We start from the raw sequence: 12,946 nt of genomic DNA on the forward strand, positions 1-12,946 counted from the left end.
TCTGCGATCAAAACCTAACAATCCTTTGTCAAAATGTCACTCTGATGACAAAATGATACACACTTGCATCGTATGAATACACTTTCAGATCAGCAGCAACACACTACTGTACTTTATATAAAACACTGCAGTCTTTAATTTTCACTGTTTTTATTCAGTTCATCAGTTAGCATTCTGTGAAGCTCAGTGCAACACACAGTTTTTGTTCTGTTTTTTTCCAACAAAGGTCACAACAACAACCAAAAATGAAAGCACTGAAAGGTTACAAATGACATCAACTCAATACTGCACATCACAGTACTATACAGTACAGTACAGTAAATGCAGTGATGCAAAAATAATACAAAAATAAAACACAAAATACACTACTGTAAATACAGAAATACAGGCCAATTGTGCGTGGGTGGGATTACAGATGCTGCCGTCTGTTTGGGTCTGGCCACAGGATTTCATCATGTTGCTCTAATATCATCTGAAATATTGTTCCGTGCATAGCCTCTTCGACCATGTCCTCCTACTCCTCTCTCTCTTTGTCTTTGTTTTCCTCTTCCTCGGCCTCTACCTAACCCTAACCCTAACCCTAACCCTGCCTCCATGCTTGCAAAGTTCTCAAAATGGCTCAACTGAGGCCTATTTGTGGTTGGCTGATTGGTGACCAGTTTTGTAAGAAAGTGTTTTCAATCACATTTTGTTACTTTGGTCTAAGCATGTGTCTATAGTGTTCAAGCAATAGGCTAAAACTGTAAGAGTTTCTCTCAATAAACTCCTCATTTGCTGCTTATTGATATTAAGTAAGGTAGTTGTTGTAGTAGTTATGTTTACCTTTTTTATGTATTTATTTTATGGCATGGCTAAAACAGGCTTCCACATTATGACAAGGCAAGGCCTTAAAGACATTTAAGAATGAATAATTTACAGTTTTAAAAAATTAATTAAAACTATATTTAAATACTTTTTCTCTCGTATAATGACTTCAGATGTTTCCACTCACGTGTATTCAAGGTGTACAGAAAATATGCGGTGGTTACGCCACGTGAGCCGTGACTGTAAGACTTCTCTTGAAAATGGATGTTTGTTTGTTCGTTTTTTTCAAAAGCGTTTGAAATCATGTGTCTTTTCTTTATTTTGTCATTGACCCTTTATTGACATTCACTCTTGTTGAGTGTAAATCAGCAGATGTGTGTTAAAGTGAACAGCCTCTCACAGCGAGCAGGAGCCGGAGCTGGGGCCAGCATTCGCTTAAAAAGCTTTTAGCAGAAAACGACGTGAGTCTCGATGGTTTCTCACTCGTGTTTTACAGCTGGAGTCTCGTGAGCACTGATCTGGACAGCATCAACATTTACAAACCATATTAGAGCGACATCAAAGCACAGCAACACTTCAGACCGCCGCTTATCTCTCCCGCCACACACTGACTAAACCAAATATAGATACATATATATGGAACATGTGACCCTTGAGCTTTGATAATTCTTTAGCTTTCATAATTCATATTCATTTCTGTTTTCTTCTGTAGAGTGAAGACCATTAACTATTAAAATGATACTGTGCCATCTGGATCATGTTAAAAAAAAAAGCCCTATAATAAATGTTCAGAAAGCGTCCCATTTTCTATATATTCACCAAAGAGAAATATCAGCAACCAACAGGGAAAAACATAGTCTAAGCACATTAAGCACTGAAAAAGAGCTTTTATTTGACAGTTCTGCTTTTATAACTGCCTCAGTGTAATTCATCAGGGGTTTAACATCTATAGCATCTGTAGCCTTTTTCAATTTACATTCATATTTATTGTATGTTATTAATATTCATTTTAACTTTACATAAAGAGACACATGGTGCTTTAAAGCTCAAAGCAAGAAAAACAGACATAGTTTTGCAAACGTTTCTTGAAAAATGTATTCCAATAATTTTGTTTTAATTACAGCTTCAAAAAAATATTTATTCATATATATATATATATATTTTTTTTTAAAGTAATCTATTAATTTTACAATTATCATTTTTACATTTTCTTTCTGTCTGGAGTCATGTTCTGTGCATTGTTATCGAGTGTTCGACCTGAAAATGTAGTTTGTAAAACCAAGAGTGGAATTTTTCTTTTTTCCCCTTCCTTCTTGATTGACTAAAAAGCATACATTATATAGATTACATCTCTGTGCGAGTACTTATGAGTGTATAGTTTATTGTGTTCCAAAAATAATCTATCTAAAACTGACACTGTTTTTTTTGTTTGTTTGATCCTGCTATGAATTATAAAACATTCTCCTTAAAAAGTGAGAGCTCAGAAAGTCACATCTGATTTTTACTAGAATAAAACGTGTGTGTAAACTAAAATATTGCTATTATAAAAAATCAGCATCAAGAAATTATTTAGAGCTAATTGTCTGCAATAATCATCAGCTGATCAGGTGATTAATCAATATAATATGAAAATACGATGTGATTTTTCCCAGCGCGAGACAGGTCAGTCGTGTCAAGTGCAGTTGCTTCACTCTTAAGTCCACGGTAAACACTTCAAGAGCGCTATAACATCACTTCAGCCCGTTCCTGTGACAACATGCCCCTTCAGTCTGATCTAGGGTCAGTGTGTCTGTGGAGACCTCTAACGTCCATCGGCCTCAAACACGTGTTCTCAATAGAAGCGCATCTGATGAACTCGAGAGGTGGGGAATGAAACAGATCTTCTAAATACTCTCATTGAGCGAATCTACCTTAACTAGGAAACTCAAGACGCCACAATTCAGAGCAGCTGGACTCGCTAATCCATTAACTAGTGCAGATTACTGCAGGACAGATCCAGTCAAATTGAGCATTAATCATACTCAATATCATTTCCAGCCAGACATGCTGCTCCGTGATTACGGCCTGATTCCGTCGCGGCCTTTGTTTAATGCTCTTGATTAGCGAGCACACATTTGTGTCTGATCATTGTTATTACAGGTAAGCCAATGAGACGAGCGCGTTCTGTTTTACAGGCTTCCCCGTGCAGAACTCACATCAGCTCGCAACGCTCACAGCACGGGCTCATGAAAATGTAGGCCTTCGAAATACATCAATGCATGAACATTTCACTTTCACACAACAGGCACTTCTGATGCGACACAGTGTGCCGTCAGAGATTAATGTTCGCTTGTGTTTGTGTGACTGACAGCTGAATTCACACTGCATGTTTAATATGCATCAAAAGTGTGTGAAAATTAAATGCTGCCAGATTTAACCGCATTGCATGAGAAAAACTCATCCTGTCCACTTAAGGTGAATGTGCACGGTTAGGGCTTTCCGGTGTCATTCACTTCTAGTTAGGTTTAACTGTACGAAACAGCAAACTGGAATTTCTTGTTATATTATATTTTATTGTATTGCTGTAATAACAAACACTGGATTGCCGCACAAATAGCTTTACCGTTCATGGCACGTTATTCTTCCAGTTATTTACCTACGCTGGCTAATGAACTTCTGCATAATAAGGTGGATTTCAATCTTTCATTAGTGTCCATCAGCTATAAACATGACTCCATAACATGCACATTTGCTCATATTTATGAGTTTGTATGTTGTTTTTCATGCATTGTTTTTACTTGTCGATAAATCCCTCACTGCTCAATATAGTGCAATAGTTTTAGAATGTCTAAACAGAACTACAAACAATAGGATCTGACTGTAAATGTGCAAATGCTCAGCCAAGCTGAGTTTTCCATTCACATTTTCTAACTCTGCTATTAATTCGGTGTATTTGTCAAAAGATCAGTTCTTGATTTCCAGAAAACAACTCCCACTCCAAACCATCAGGTTGAACCATACGTACTGAAATAGTATAATCGTATTTATACTGGAATTGATTCTGTAATTCTGCTGTTTATTTCTGTGAAGCTGCTTTGACATGATCTGTATTGTATAAAGCGCTGCAGAGATAAAGGTGACTTGACTTGTAGGCATTCTGTTGATCTGAATCTTTGCATTATAACACATGCAGACTAGCTGTTATCTGTGTTGAGCTTCTCATTGGGTTCCTGAAGGACGAACCACCGCTGGAGAAATACATTTCCTCACTGAAGGCCAGGAGATTTATAAACTCACAGACAGGAGAGACGGGAGCAGCGCAGATGAACTCAGATATACGTGTTTGACCCTGCGTCTGTGTTCATAACCCTAAACCTAATCCAAACACGATCTGAACCAAATGCTTCTGCATTTAGATGGAATGCATAGTAATTTACGGTAACTTTATCATTGTTTGTAAAACAAATATTGCCAGCATTTCAGTCGTAGAGTCATAAAGCTCAACAGATGGCAGCAGGATTTGGGTTTTCTTACAGAAAACAATCCAGGCCGTATGAACCAGAATATTTCAGAAAGAAGTTTGATTAGAAAAGGTCAGAGCTGATAGACTCGGGTTCAGTCCTGGCTCTCATCCACTCTCTAAGAAAGGAAAAAAGAAAGAAGGTAATTTCTGAACCTTCAGGAAATCATATTTCCCCACCCTCATGCCCAGAGTATGAAAACAAACAAACAAACAATGCATTAATGCACTGCATTAATTCAACCCAATCACAGTATGTATGGAATTCATACAATTCATATACCTACTCATAATTTGAATATAATAAATATGATGCTTTAATATGCTATATTGTTGTAATATGTATAATATAATGACTATATTGCATTTCTTTTTTTTAAATGTTTTGTTCTAACCCTTTTATATTACAAATGTTTCAGGGTTGAATGTTAATGTTACACGGCGACACAGATGAAAAGTTTTTCCTGAGAAGGTCGTCATTGTTTCACTGACTGTGTAGCACAAAACATTTCAAAATTCAGACACTGAATTCCTCGTTTCTTTCCAAAACTCATAAAAGAACTCGAGTCCTGCTCAGAATCTCTGCCTCTTGTATTACCAAGCAAAAGAAAAGCAAAAAAACTAAAACAAAGTTAAAATCAATCAAACTCTCTCTCTCACACACACACACACACACACACACAGAGTCAGAAAGTAAAACACAAAAGTACTGACTCACCACGCTAGGAGAATCAACATCATTTTCCCTCTAAATTAAAATAAAATGTAAAAACTTTTTTTTTTTCAAGTTAAATTTTTCTTCCAACAAACAAAAAGCTATAATTTTAGAATTTAATTTGATTTGGGATTGGATATATACTGGAATCAAACACCACGGCTCTCCTATATCATTCCTAATACAAACTTCATCCCTAATCTCAGCAATAATCGATGAAAACATCATCTATCTACACCCCGTGCGCTAAAAAAAAAGAAAAGAAAAAAAAGGACATTTTTACAGGAATCATCGAAATAGAGACGGGGAAAAAAAGCATCAGATAACAAAAAAAGCATGCTGTCTGTCACTGTTTTTACAATTCTGTTTTTTTTTACAATGTTTTTGCAATGTCTGCAGCATTTTGAGTAGCTTCAGCGGGGATCAGAGGCAACTGTGACATTAATCCATGAAAGCCAAAGACAACCTGAGAACTGTAGCATATCTCAGGTTTCAGATTGATTCTGCTGGATATTGCTGGGATTATTGGCGCTAGCCACTCAGTCTAGACAACGTTTGAGTTCTGTTCGACACGGGCAATGATTAGACAGCCCATGACTGTAAAAGAAGACAGAAGTTGGGAAAAAAGTGTCATTTCATTTTCCTAAAATAATTTTTATACAGTAAAAGCTGATGAAACTTAAAATATTACTTTATGTTTTGCAGTCATTGTCAAAAATGCCTGTGTGCATGTGACTCATAAATATGCATTAATCACCTTTGCTACAGATCACTACAGACTTTCAGACTCTATGTTGTGTGTCTGCTTTTGACTCGGATGACAACCTGCAAGCTCATATTATCCTATAAGCTTTTAATTATCCTCCATTGTTCCTGTGCACTTTGAACTCTATGACATGCATGACTCTGCCCCTGCATACCGTAGACAGGGAAAATTCCCTGTCAGATTCCCAGTGCTTTAGCAAAAGCTGAAGACCAAATCAAATGCACCTGTTTATATCTTACATTCAAACAACAGTATCGATCTGTTCAGCATTAAAGGGATAGTTCATCCAAAAATGAAATTCTCTAATCATTTACTCACTCTCAAGTTGTTCCAAACCTGTTTGGTTACACACATTCTTCAAAATTCATTCTTCTTTTTTTGTGTTCAGCAGAAGAAAGAAACTCATACAGGTTTGGGTTTTCTATCGAGGAACCCTGCACTAGACTTTTTGCTAATCACTGGGGCACCTCAAGGTTCAGTGCTCGGTCCTTTTCTTTTCTCCATTTACACAAACTCAATGGGCACGATCATAACGGCATATTGTAGTACTTCTGTGCAGACAATATTCGGCTCTGTCTGTTTTTTCAACCTTATGATCCCATCGTTTCATTTTGTATCTCTGCCTATACTTTTCAGACATCTGGATGAAGTATGCCATCTTCATCTCAGAAGTCAGACCTTGGAGATCCAGCTAACTTATTAATTGAACACAATATGACTATACAATTGGGTTTCAAAATACTAATGCCAACCAGGACAGCAGAGAACCTGGGCTTGATGGCCAGTTGAACTACAGAATCTCAACAACGGCCTGGACCTACAGGTTTCGCTTTATAACATCAGTAAAATCAGACCCTTCCTGTCTGAATTGTCTAATTTCTCTTCCAAGCTTTAGTCATTTCTCTGTTGGCCTTCCTCCTCTCTTACAAGTCTATGTTTCCTTCCTCATTAACAGACAGTAATAGATAACAGATACATAGTCACTTTCCAGAACCTTCACCCTATTTGTTCTGAGATCTGCTGAGATCATCACAAGTAAAAAGCTGAACATACACCTTCTCTGCAAGCACATAAACCACAGTCATTAACAAAGGCAATTTCTACCTTTAAAAAAAAAAATAGACAGTAATAATGTGTTTTCTTTTTTTTTTTTTTTTACAAAATCAGATCTTTTTTACATTCATTTTTTAAAAACGTATTTATTATATATTTTTAATTATTAAATTATAAAAAATTAAATTATTAAATTATATTTTTAATTTAGTTATTTTAAATTATTATTAGATAAGAATAACCTCCATACCTTAAAAAACAATTTTTTTGCTGATCATGTTTTCACTGCTTTGGGATTTAACATTACAGGGTTGAAGCTCAGCGCAAAAGTGGCTGTTGAATCAACAGATCAGTTTAGCTTGAATATAAGTGTGAAAATAATGAAACACAGATAAAGACTGTAAAAGAACAAAGCAGATGTGCACTAATGTAACGATGATTGGTGTTGGCTGATATTCCAGTGAATAAAAATCATGTAGGAAATCTAAAATGTTTTTGTTCTTTTGCATTACACCCTAAGCAAAATTAAATCATCTAAAATGTGGCTAAGTTCAGTGTTCGACTAATTACTTCATGGGTTACAAATGGCACTATTTGCTTGCTGTTTTTTATTATTTAAACGCTTGAAACGGAACTGTTCAGCCTAAACACATGCTGCCATTTGTTATGCTGAATTGACTCTCTGCATTATAAACAGTCTTTACTTCCTGATGTCACTGCGTCATTCTATACACCATAACCTGATGTTTATTTCATTTCAGTGGCGATGATGAGTCTGATTTCCGGCACCAATAACAGCCCAGAGGTAGCAAAATTAAGCATTCCTACAAATTGCATGAGCTCAGAGGCTCCTGCAGGAAACACACAGGTGGAGTCGCAGAAATAGATGAAATAGATAGTATGTCTGTGTGTGGTAAATGCTTGTATGTTTGACAGGAGTGACGGGATAATGATAAGGGGGTCTCGTCCCATGAGTGTGTGTGCGTGTGAGGCTGATCTGGGCTTCCTAATGAAGGACGCCGACAGTCACACCATTGCAGACGACACAATGCTGTAGACTCTCTGGATTAACGCAGGTCATCCCGATCCGCCAAATCCCTCGGCAGGCATGCTGCGTCCTGTGTGGCAAAGCTCAAAACCAAAGAAAGACCAAAAGCGAAGCAGCAGTCACATACATGAGTGTGATGGCGGATCTTTAAAGAAATCTACTTTCACAGACTCCACAGATGATTTTTAGCTTCACATGATGGCTTTGTGTGAGGAACAGACCCAAATGAGCTGTTATCCATTGCAAATCTTACCCTCTGCTGCGGCTCTCAAATGTCTCTTGTGCTTTTACGTGTTCAGGCTTGCTGTGTGAAGATGCATTGGTTCCTCTGTTCTCTTCCAGGCTGAACATAGTCAATCACACTGTGTTTAACCATTTGCAGATAGCGGGGACAAGCTGACGGGCCAGGCTTTATCTGTGGAGGTGACCCTTTGATCTGGCCTACAGATTAACCCTGGACTCACAGAGACTCCAGGCTCCCCTCCAGAGCCTCACAGTCCAATAAAAGCACACAGGACCAGCCGTTTAATGCACAAACCAGGAGGATTGTGCAAGCTGTAGTTTCCTACAGCAGGGTAAGGTCCACCGCAATGAAGCATCACCATCACTGAATGATTCTGAGAGCTGGAAATGTGTGACCATGTTCTTTACTTTCAATACAAAATTCAGTTACTGCATGTATGAATGTGCCAGTGAAATCATATTAGTGTTTTTAATGTAACTCTTGAGCAAAGTGGTATGTTTTCTGCGATGAACCCAGCATTTGAAAAACCACTGAGCTTCTGTTTGTTAGAGAAATAAACCATACAACCAAAACCAAAAACATAGTGTAAGTTGCAATTAATGGAGTCCAAACACATGGCAAAAGGAATAACATGACTTTGAAAATTGCAGAGAAGGAAGAACAGGAATTTTGAAAATTGCCGAAAATTACATAAACATTTGGTTGCAACTTTCAGTTTTCTTGATCACAGTTTCTTCAACTATAGTGGCTACAAGCTTTGAAAATGGATGAAATTTGGTGTGCATCTTAAGATTGTCTTAGTGTCCATGTGTATGTAGTTTTGTGAGGTTTGGACGCTGGATTCCCAACATACAGGGCTAAAAGTCATCATGGGCCACATCCAGAAAATATATACTCGCTCAAACTTGCCAGATAAAGTGGATTATCAAAATTCTTTTTGTTAACTTTTTCTATTAATGTTACACAAATCTCATGTGAATCGGACGGACGGTCTAGTTGCAGTATGACAAAGTATGTTTCCAAAACATTAAAAATTGCTTAAAAATCTTGTTACCTGTAGATTCAGGCCTACTCCAAAATTCTGAGAAAAGAGATTCTTGAAATATAAGCAATCACTAAAAATAGAAATATTTAATTTGTTTGACAGTCGATGTGATCAAACATGCAAATGTGTTAAATTATTGAAATATTAACTTCCAAAGAGATATTTCAAGTAAATATTTTATTTTAAGGTGTTTGGCTGACAAAATTGTGCATTACATGAACAAACATGAATAAACTTGAAAACAGCAGTGACATCACACACACCTTCTTCACGGTCTGAATATTTTTGTCCAGAATCAGCAGTTACTGAAGGTTATGGATATGATGCAGACACAGTGTTTCACAGCTACATCACCAGTGTTTAATAACTTAAGCATAATTATTTGTTTCATACATGGTCTGATTGCTTGAGAGGTGCTTTTTTCCACCCAAATTCAGGAGCATGGTTTGCATATTTATTTGCACAGCGCTGCGAGATCTAGAGAGCCACATATTTATAGTCTAATAAATATATTCAAACCAAATGTATATGCTGTTAGTATTAGTATCGGCCTACTTGTTTTTTTATTATAGCCCGTGATAATTAATACATTACAAAAACAAATGAATTCCTAGCAAAGATGAAGTAGGCCTATAACATTTGAAATGAATTGAATTGAAATACATGGTGATCACATGAGAGGGAAGGAAAACAGCCATTTACTAACGAACTGTTTTGTTTGTTTTTATCATAGGATTGCAAAAGACTACATTACTTCATCAATAAAAGATGTTATTATTTAAAAGACACTTCGTACTGATTCCTCTAAATGTCATCACAGATTAACTCCTGAGGTATTATTAATAAACCAAATAAAGGACGGGAACACAATCGTATGAGGAAACGAGAGCTATTTGTGCTAATTTGTTAATTTGAGTAGTTTAAGTGAACTGTCTTTAGTGAGCTATCTGAGTTTCTTTGTACATGTCTATGAAGGGTGGGGAAGAAAAAACACAAACGGGATTGTTTTTGCGTCTGGTTTTAAACTCATGATCTGCTTTCATTTTGAGAGGGTTTGTTTTTGGAAGGCCTGTTAATTCCCAAGTGCATGCTGTTGAAAGTTTTGAAAGATGAGCTACAGTACATGATGAAAAGAGGGAAAATCAGACGAAAAACAAACAAAAAATGAGTCTGATAGATACATTCAATCATTTAATTGAATGTGCTCGTTTAAAATCATGCTTGGCAACAATGGCTTCTGTAGGTCAAGAAGCATGACTGAAGATTATTATAAGGTCTGTTTTAAAAAGAATATATTTCGCTTGACAATTATACAAAGTTAAGTGAGTAAATATAGCTTGGTCTGATGGTTGAGCAGCTGGATTGAACATGAAGAAGGATGGGACACATAGTTTAGATCATTTGGTTTGTAACTCAATTTACTCCAGCATATTTGCAGTTTATTTTCTTGACAATAATCAGAGTTATGAATAACACCAGCACACACACAGCCAGAATGAGTGGTAATAAATAAGAAGGTGCTCCATTGCTGCACTCCGCATCAGTCGTGTCGGTTCCTTCCCTGATGGTTATTTTGCCAAGAGATTCACAGCTGTTAGAGAGACGTACTCGAGTTGAACTACACATGTATCTCTTCTGAAAAGATCTTGATTTAACCACAAAATCTACTGAAGCAAATTATAAAACAACAAACGTCTAAATTTCATTTAAGAAGTTGTGGAAAGTCAATGTTGCGCAATAATGATACTTACTTTGTATGCAATTTGCAGAATGTATCATCTGAATATGAACCAACCGGACACTGTATCAGTGAATTCTGTTCCTGTACAAACACATGCAGAGATACACAGTATCAGTACTTGTGTGTTTCAACTCCACGAGCAATAGAGGCAGGTCTAACATTAGCTAGTGGCATCATTTTTCAGTATGGCATCTGACACATACATAACTAACAATCTGCCTAATCATAATTTAGCAGGTTTTTTTGAGGTGGCTTTGTCAGGTGCTGTCAGAGTCACAAGCAATGTCTGTCATGAAGAAAAACATTCACAGTACTTCCCCCAAGAGCAATAAAGAGTTGTAAGTTGCTTTGTAACAATATGCATGTATCCATAATTCAGTTATTTAATATAAATGCAAGCAGAGTTACTGTTCTCAGATGACATCTAAGCCTTATGTATGTATATTAAAGCTGTTTGAATGATGAAAAACTGACTGACCTGTTTGGTTGATGTATTGTCCGGGTGAGCAGGTTGAATATTTCACGGCCTTTTTACAGCTTGAGAGCAAGTCTATACAGTAATAACCTGACAGAGGTTCACAAACTGTATTTGATATTAATGTACATGCCTGCTTTACTCTCAGCGCATTACCTTTGACAAAAAAGGAAATAAATGTATATCAATTGTAGAAAACCGGCCAATGGCAAGTCAGCTGCAGAACAAATAAAGTTACAATGCATTTGAAACAAATTTGTACTCACTTGTGTCACAGACTAAACATGGCAAACATTCTGTCAATCCGTTAGGAGAGTTAGTGTAAGTCATCGCAGGGCATGAAGCGCATGTTGTACTTGTATTCTGATCACAATGTTTCTTAACTCACTTTCCTAGACAATATAAATAGTTAGCAATATATTTGTATGTATATTTGTAATTACATAAGCAGTATATTTCTGTCAATCGTCGACATTAAGCATGTTCCTTATATTCTGTGTCTTGTTTTATGCTGGAATTTCCAATGACACAACAAACGTTCTCAAATCAGAACTGAACTGAATCAGATACCCAGCTCTAGACTAACTAGAGTCATGTTTTGTGTATATATATGTTAATATTTGTTAATGCAGTGGTGTCTGACACACTCAAAACACATCCAGATGTTCACTATAGATCAAGTCTGTAGTGATATACATTATGTGGCCTTTTGTTCCAGGAGGCCACCCAACAGAGAACTTTTTGGAAGTCTCCTCTTGAAATACTACCAAGATGATGATGCCTTAGAATGGTATTTTTGATTAGGGAGACAAAATGTGGATAATCAAACAGTCGCAGGTCCTCATTGACTTCCACAGAATGGAAAAAAGTACAGTGGGAGTATCTCAGCAGAAGATGGAACTCAATTTAAGGGTGAGTAAATTAGAACAGAATTTAGTTTTTCGGTCCGTCCCTTTAAAAGATTGTTTTTTGAGTCTGTTCCAGTTGTTGGGCTCATCATCAGTAATAATGATGAGACCGTTCTAAGCCTGTACCACGGCTGTGGTGATGAGAGAAGAAGAGTTGGACTTACCTGGATCACACATCGGGCAACACTCCCCGTTAACTTCATATTCTGCGTTATTACAAGCTGCCATACAAAACATGATGTTCATGATGAGAAGAGGCAGTGTTACATGAATGAAGGTATAGCATAAACACATATCAGGGAACCAAAAGAAGCGTCACTGGTCCGGTGATCGTTTTGCCCTCTCTTTTTCTAATGGAGCTGAAAAAGAAATGTTAGATGGCTTTCAGAAAAATAGACAGAAATTGTGCCATAACCTAAAAATGAACTAGACACACCTGAACCAAACCACTAATCAAACTAGAGGGAAAACTAGGTCATGGAGCACAAGGGGAGAAAACACACACACAAACAGTCCTTACTCCTGACAAATATTGTGAAATATTATTACAATGTAAAACAGCTGTGTTCTATGTGAGTATGTGTTAGACTGTAATGTATTTCTGTGATGCGCAGCTGTATTTTCAGCATCATTACTCCAGTCTTCAGT

General features: G+C 36.9%; 1 long non-coding RNA gene across 1 annotated transcript; it reads right to left on the reverse strand.

Annotated features, from left to right (window-relative positions):
• Window positions 1-10,362: 10,362 nt before the first annotated feature.
• LOC107571611 (uncharacterized) lies at window positions 10,363-11,760 on the reverse strand. The gene is made up of 4 exons (XR_001607211.1): window positions 11,657-11,760; window positions 11,394-11,546; window positions 10,926-10,996; window positions 10,363-10,765 (listed from the first exon to the last, which is right to left on the reverse strand). It is a non-coding gene; the product is annotated as an uncharacterized lncRNA (long non-coding RNA).
• Between the last annotated feature and the right edge of the window lie 1,186 nt (window positions 11,761-12,946).

Source organism: Sinocyclocheilus grahami, unplaced genomic scaffold (genome assembly GCF_001515645.1).
Source record: "Sinocyclocheilus grahami isolate Dianchi unplaced genomic scaffold, SAMN03320097.WGS_v1.1 scaffold1621.1, whole genome shotgun sequence".
Taxonomy (NCBI): domain Eukaryota; kingdom Metazoa; phylum Chordata; class Actinopteri; order Cypriniformes; family Cyprinidae; genus Sinocyclocheilus; species Sinocyclocheilus grahami.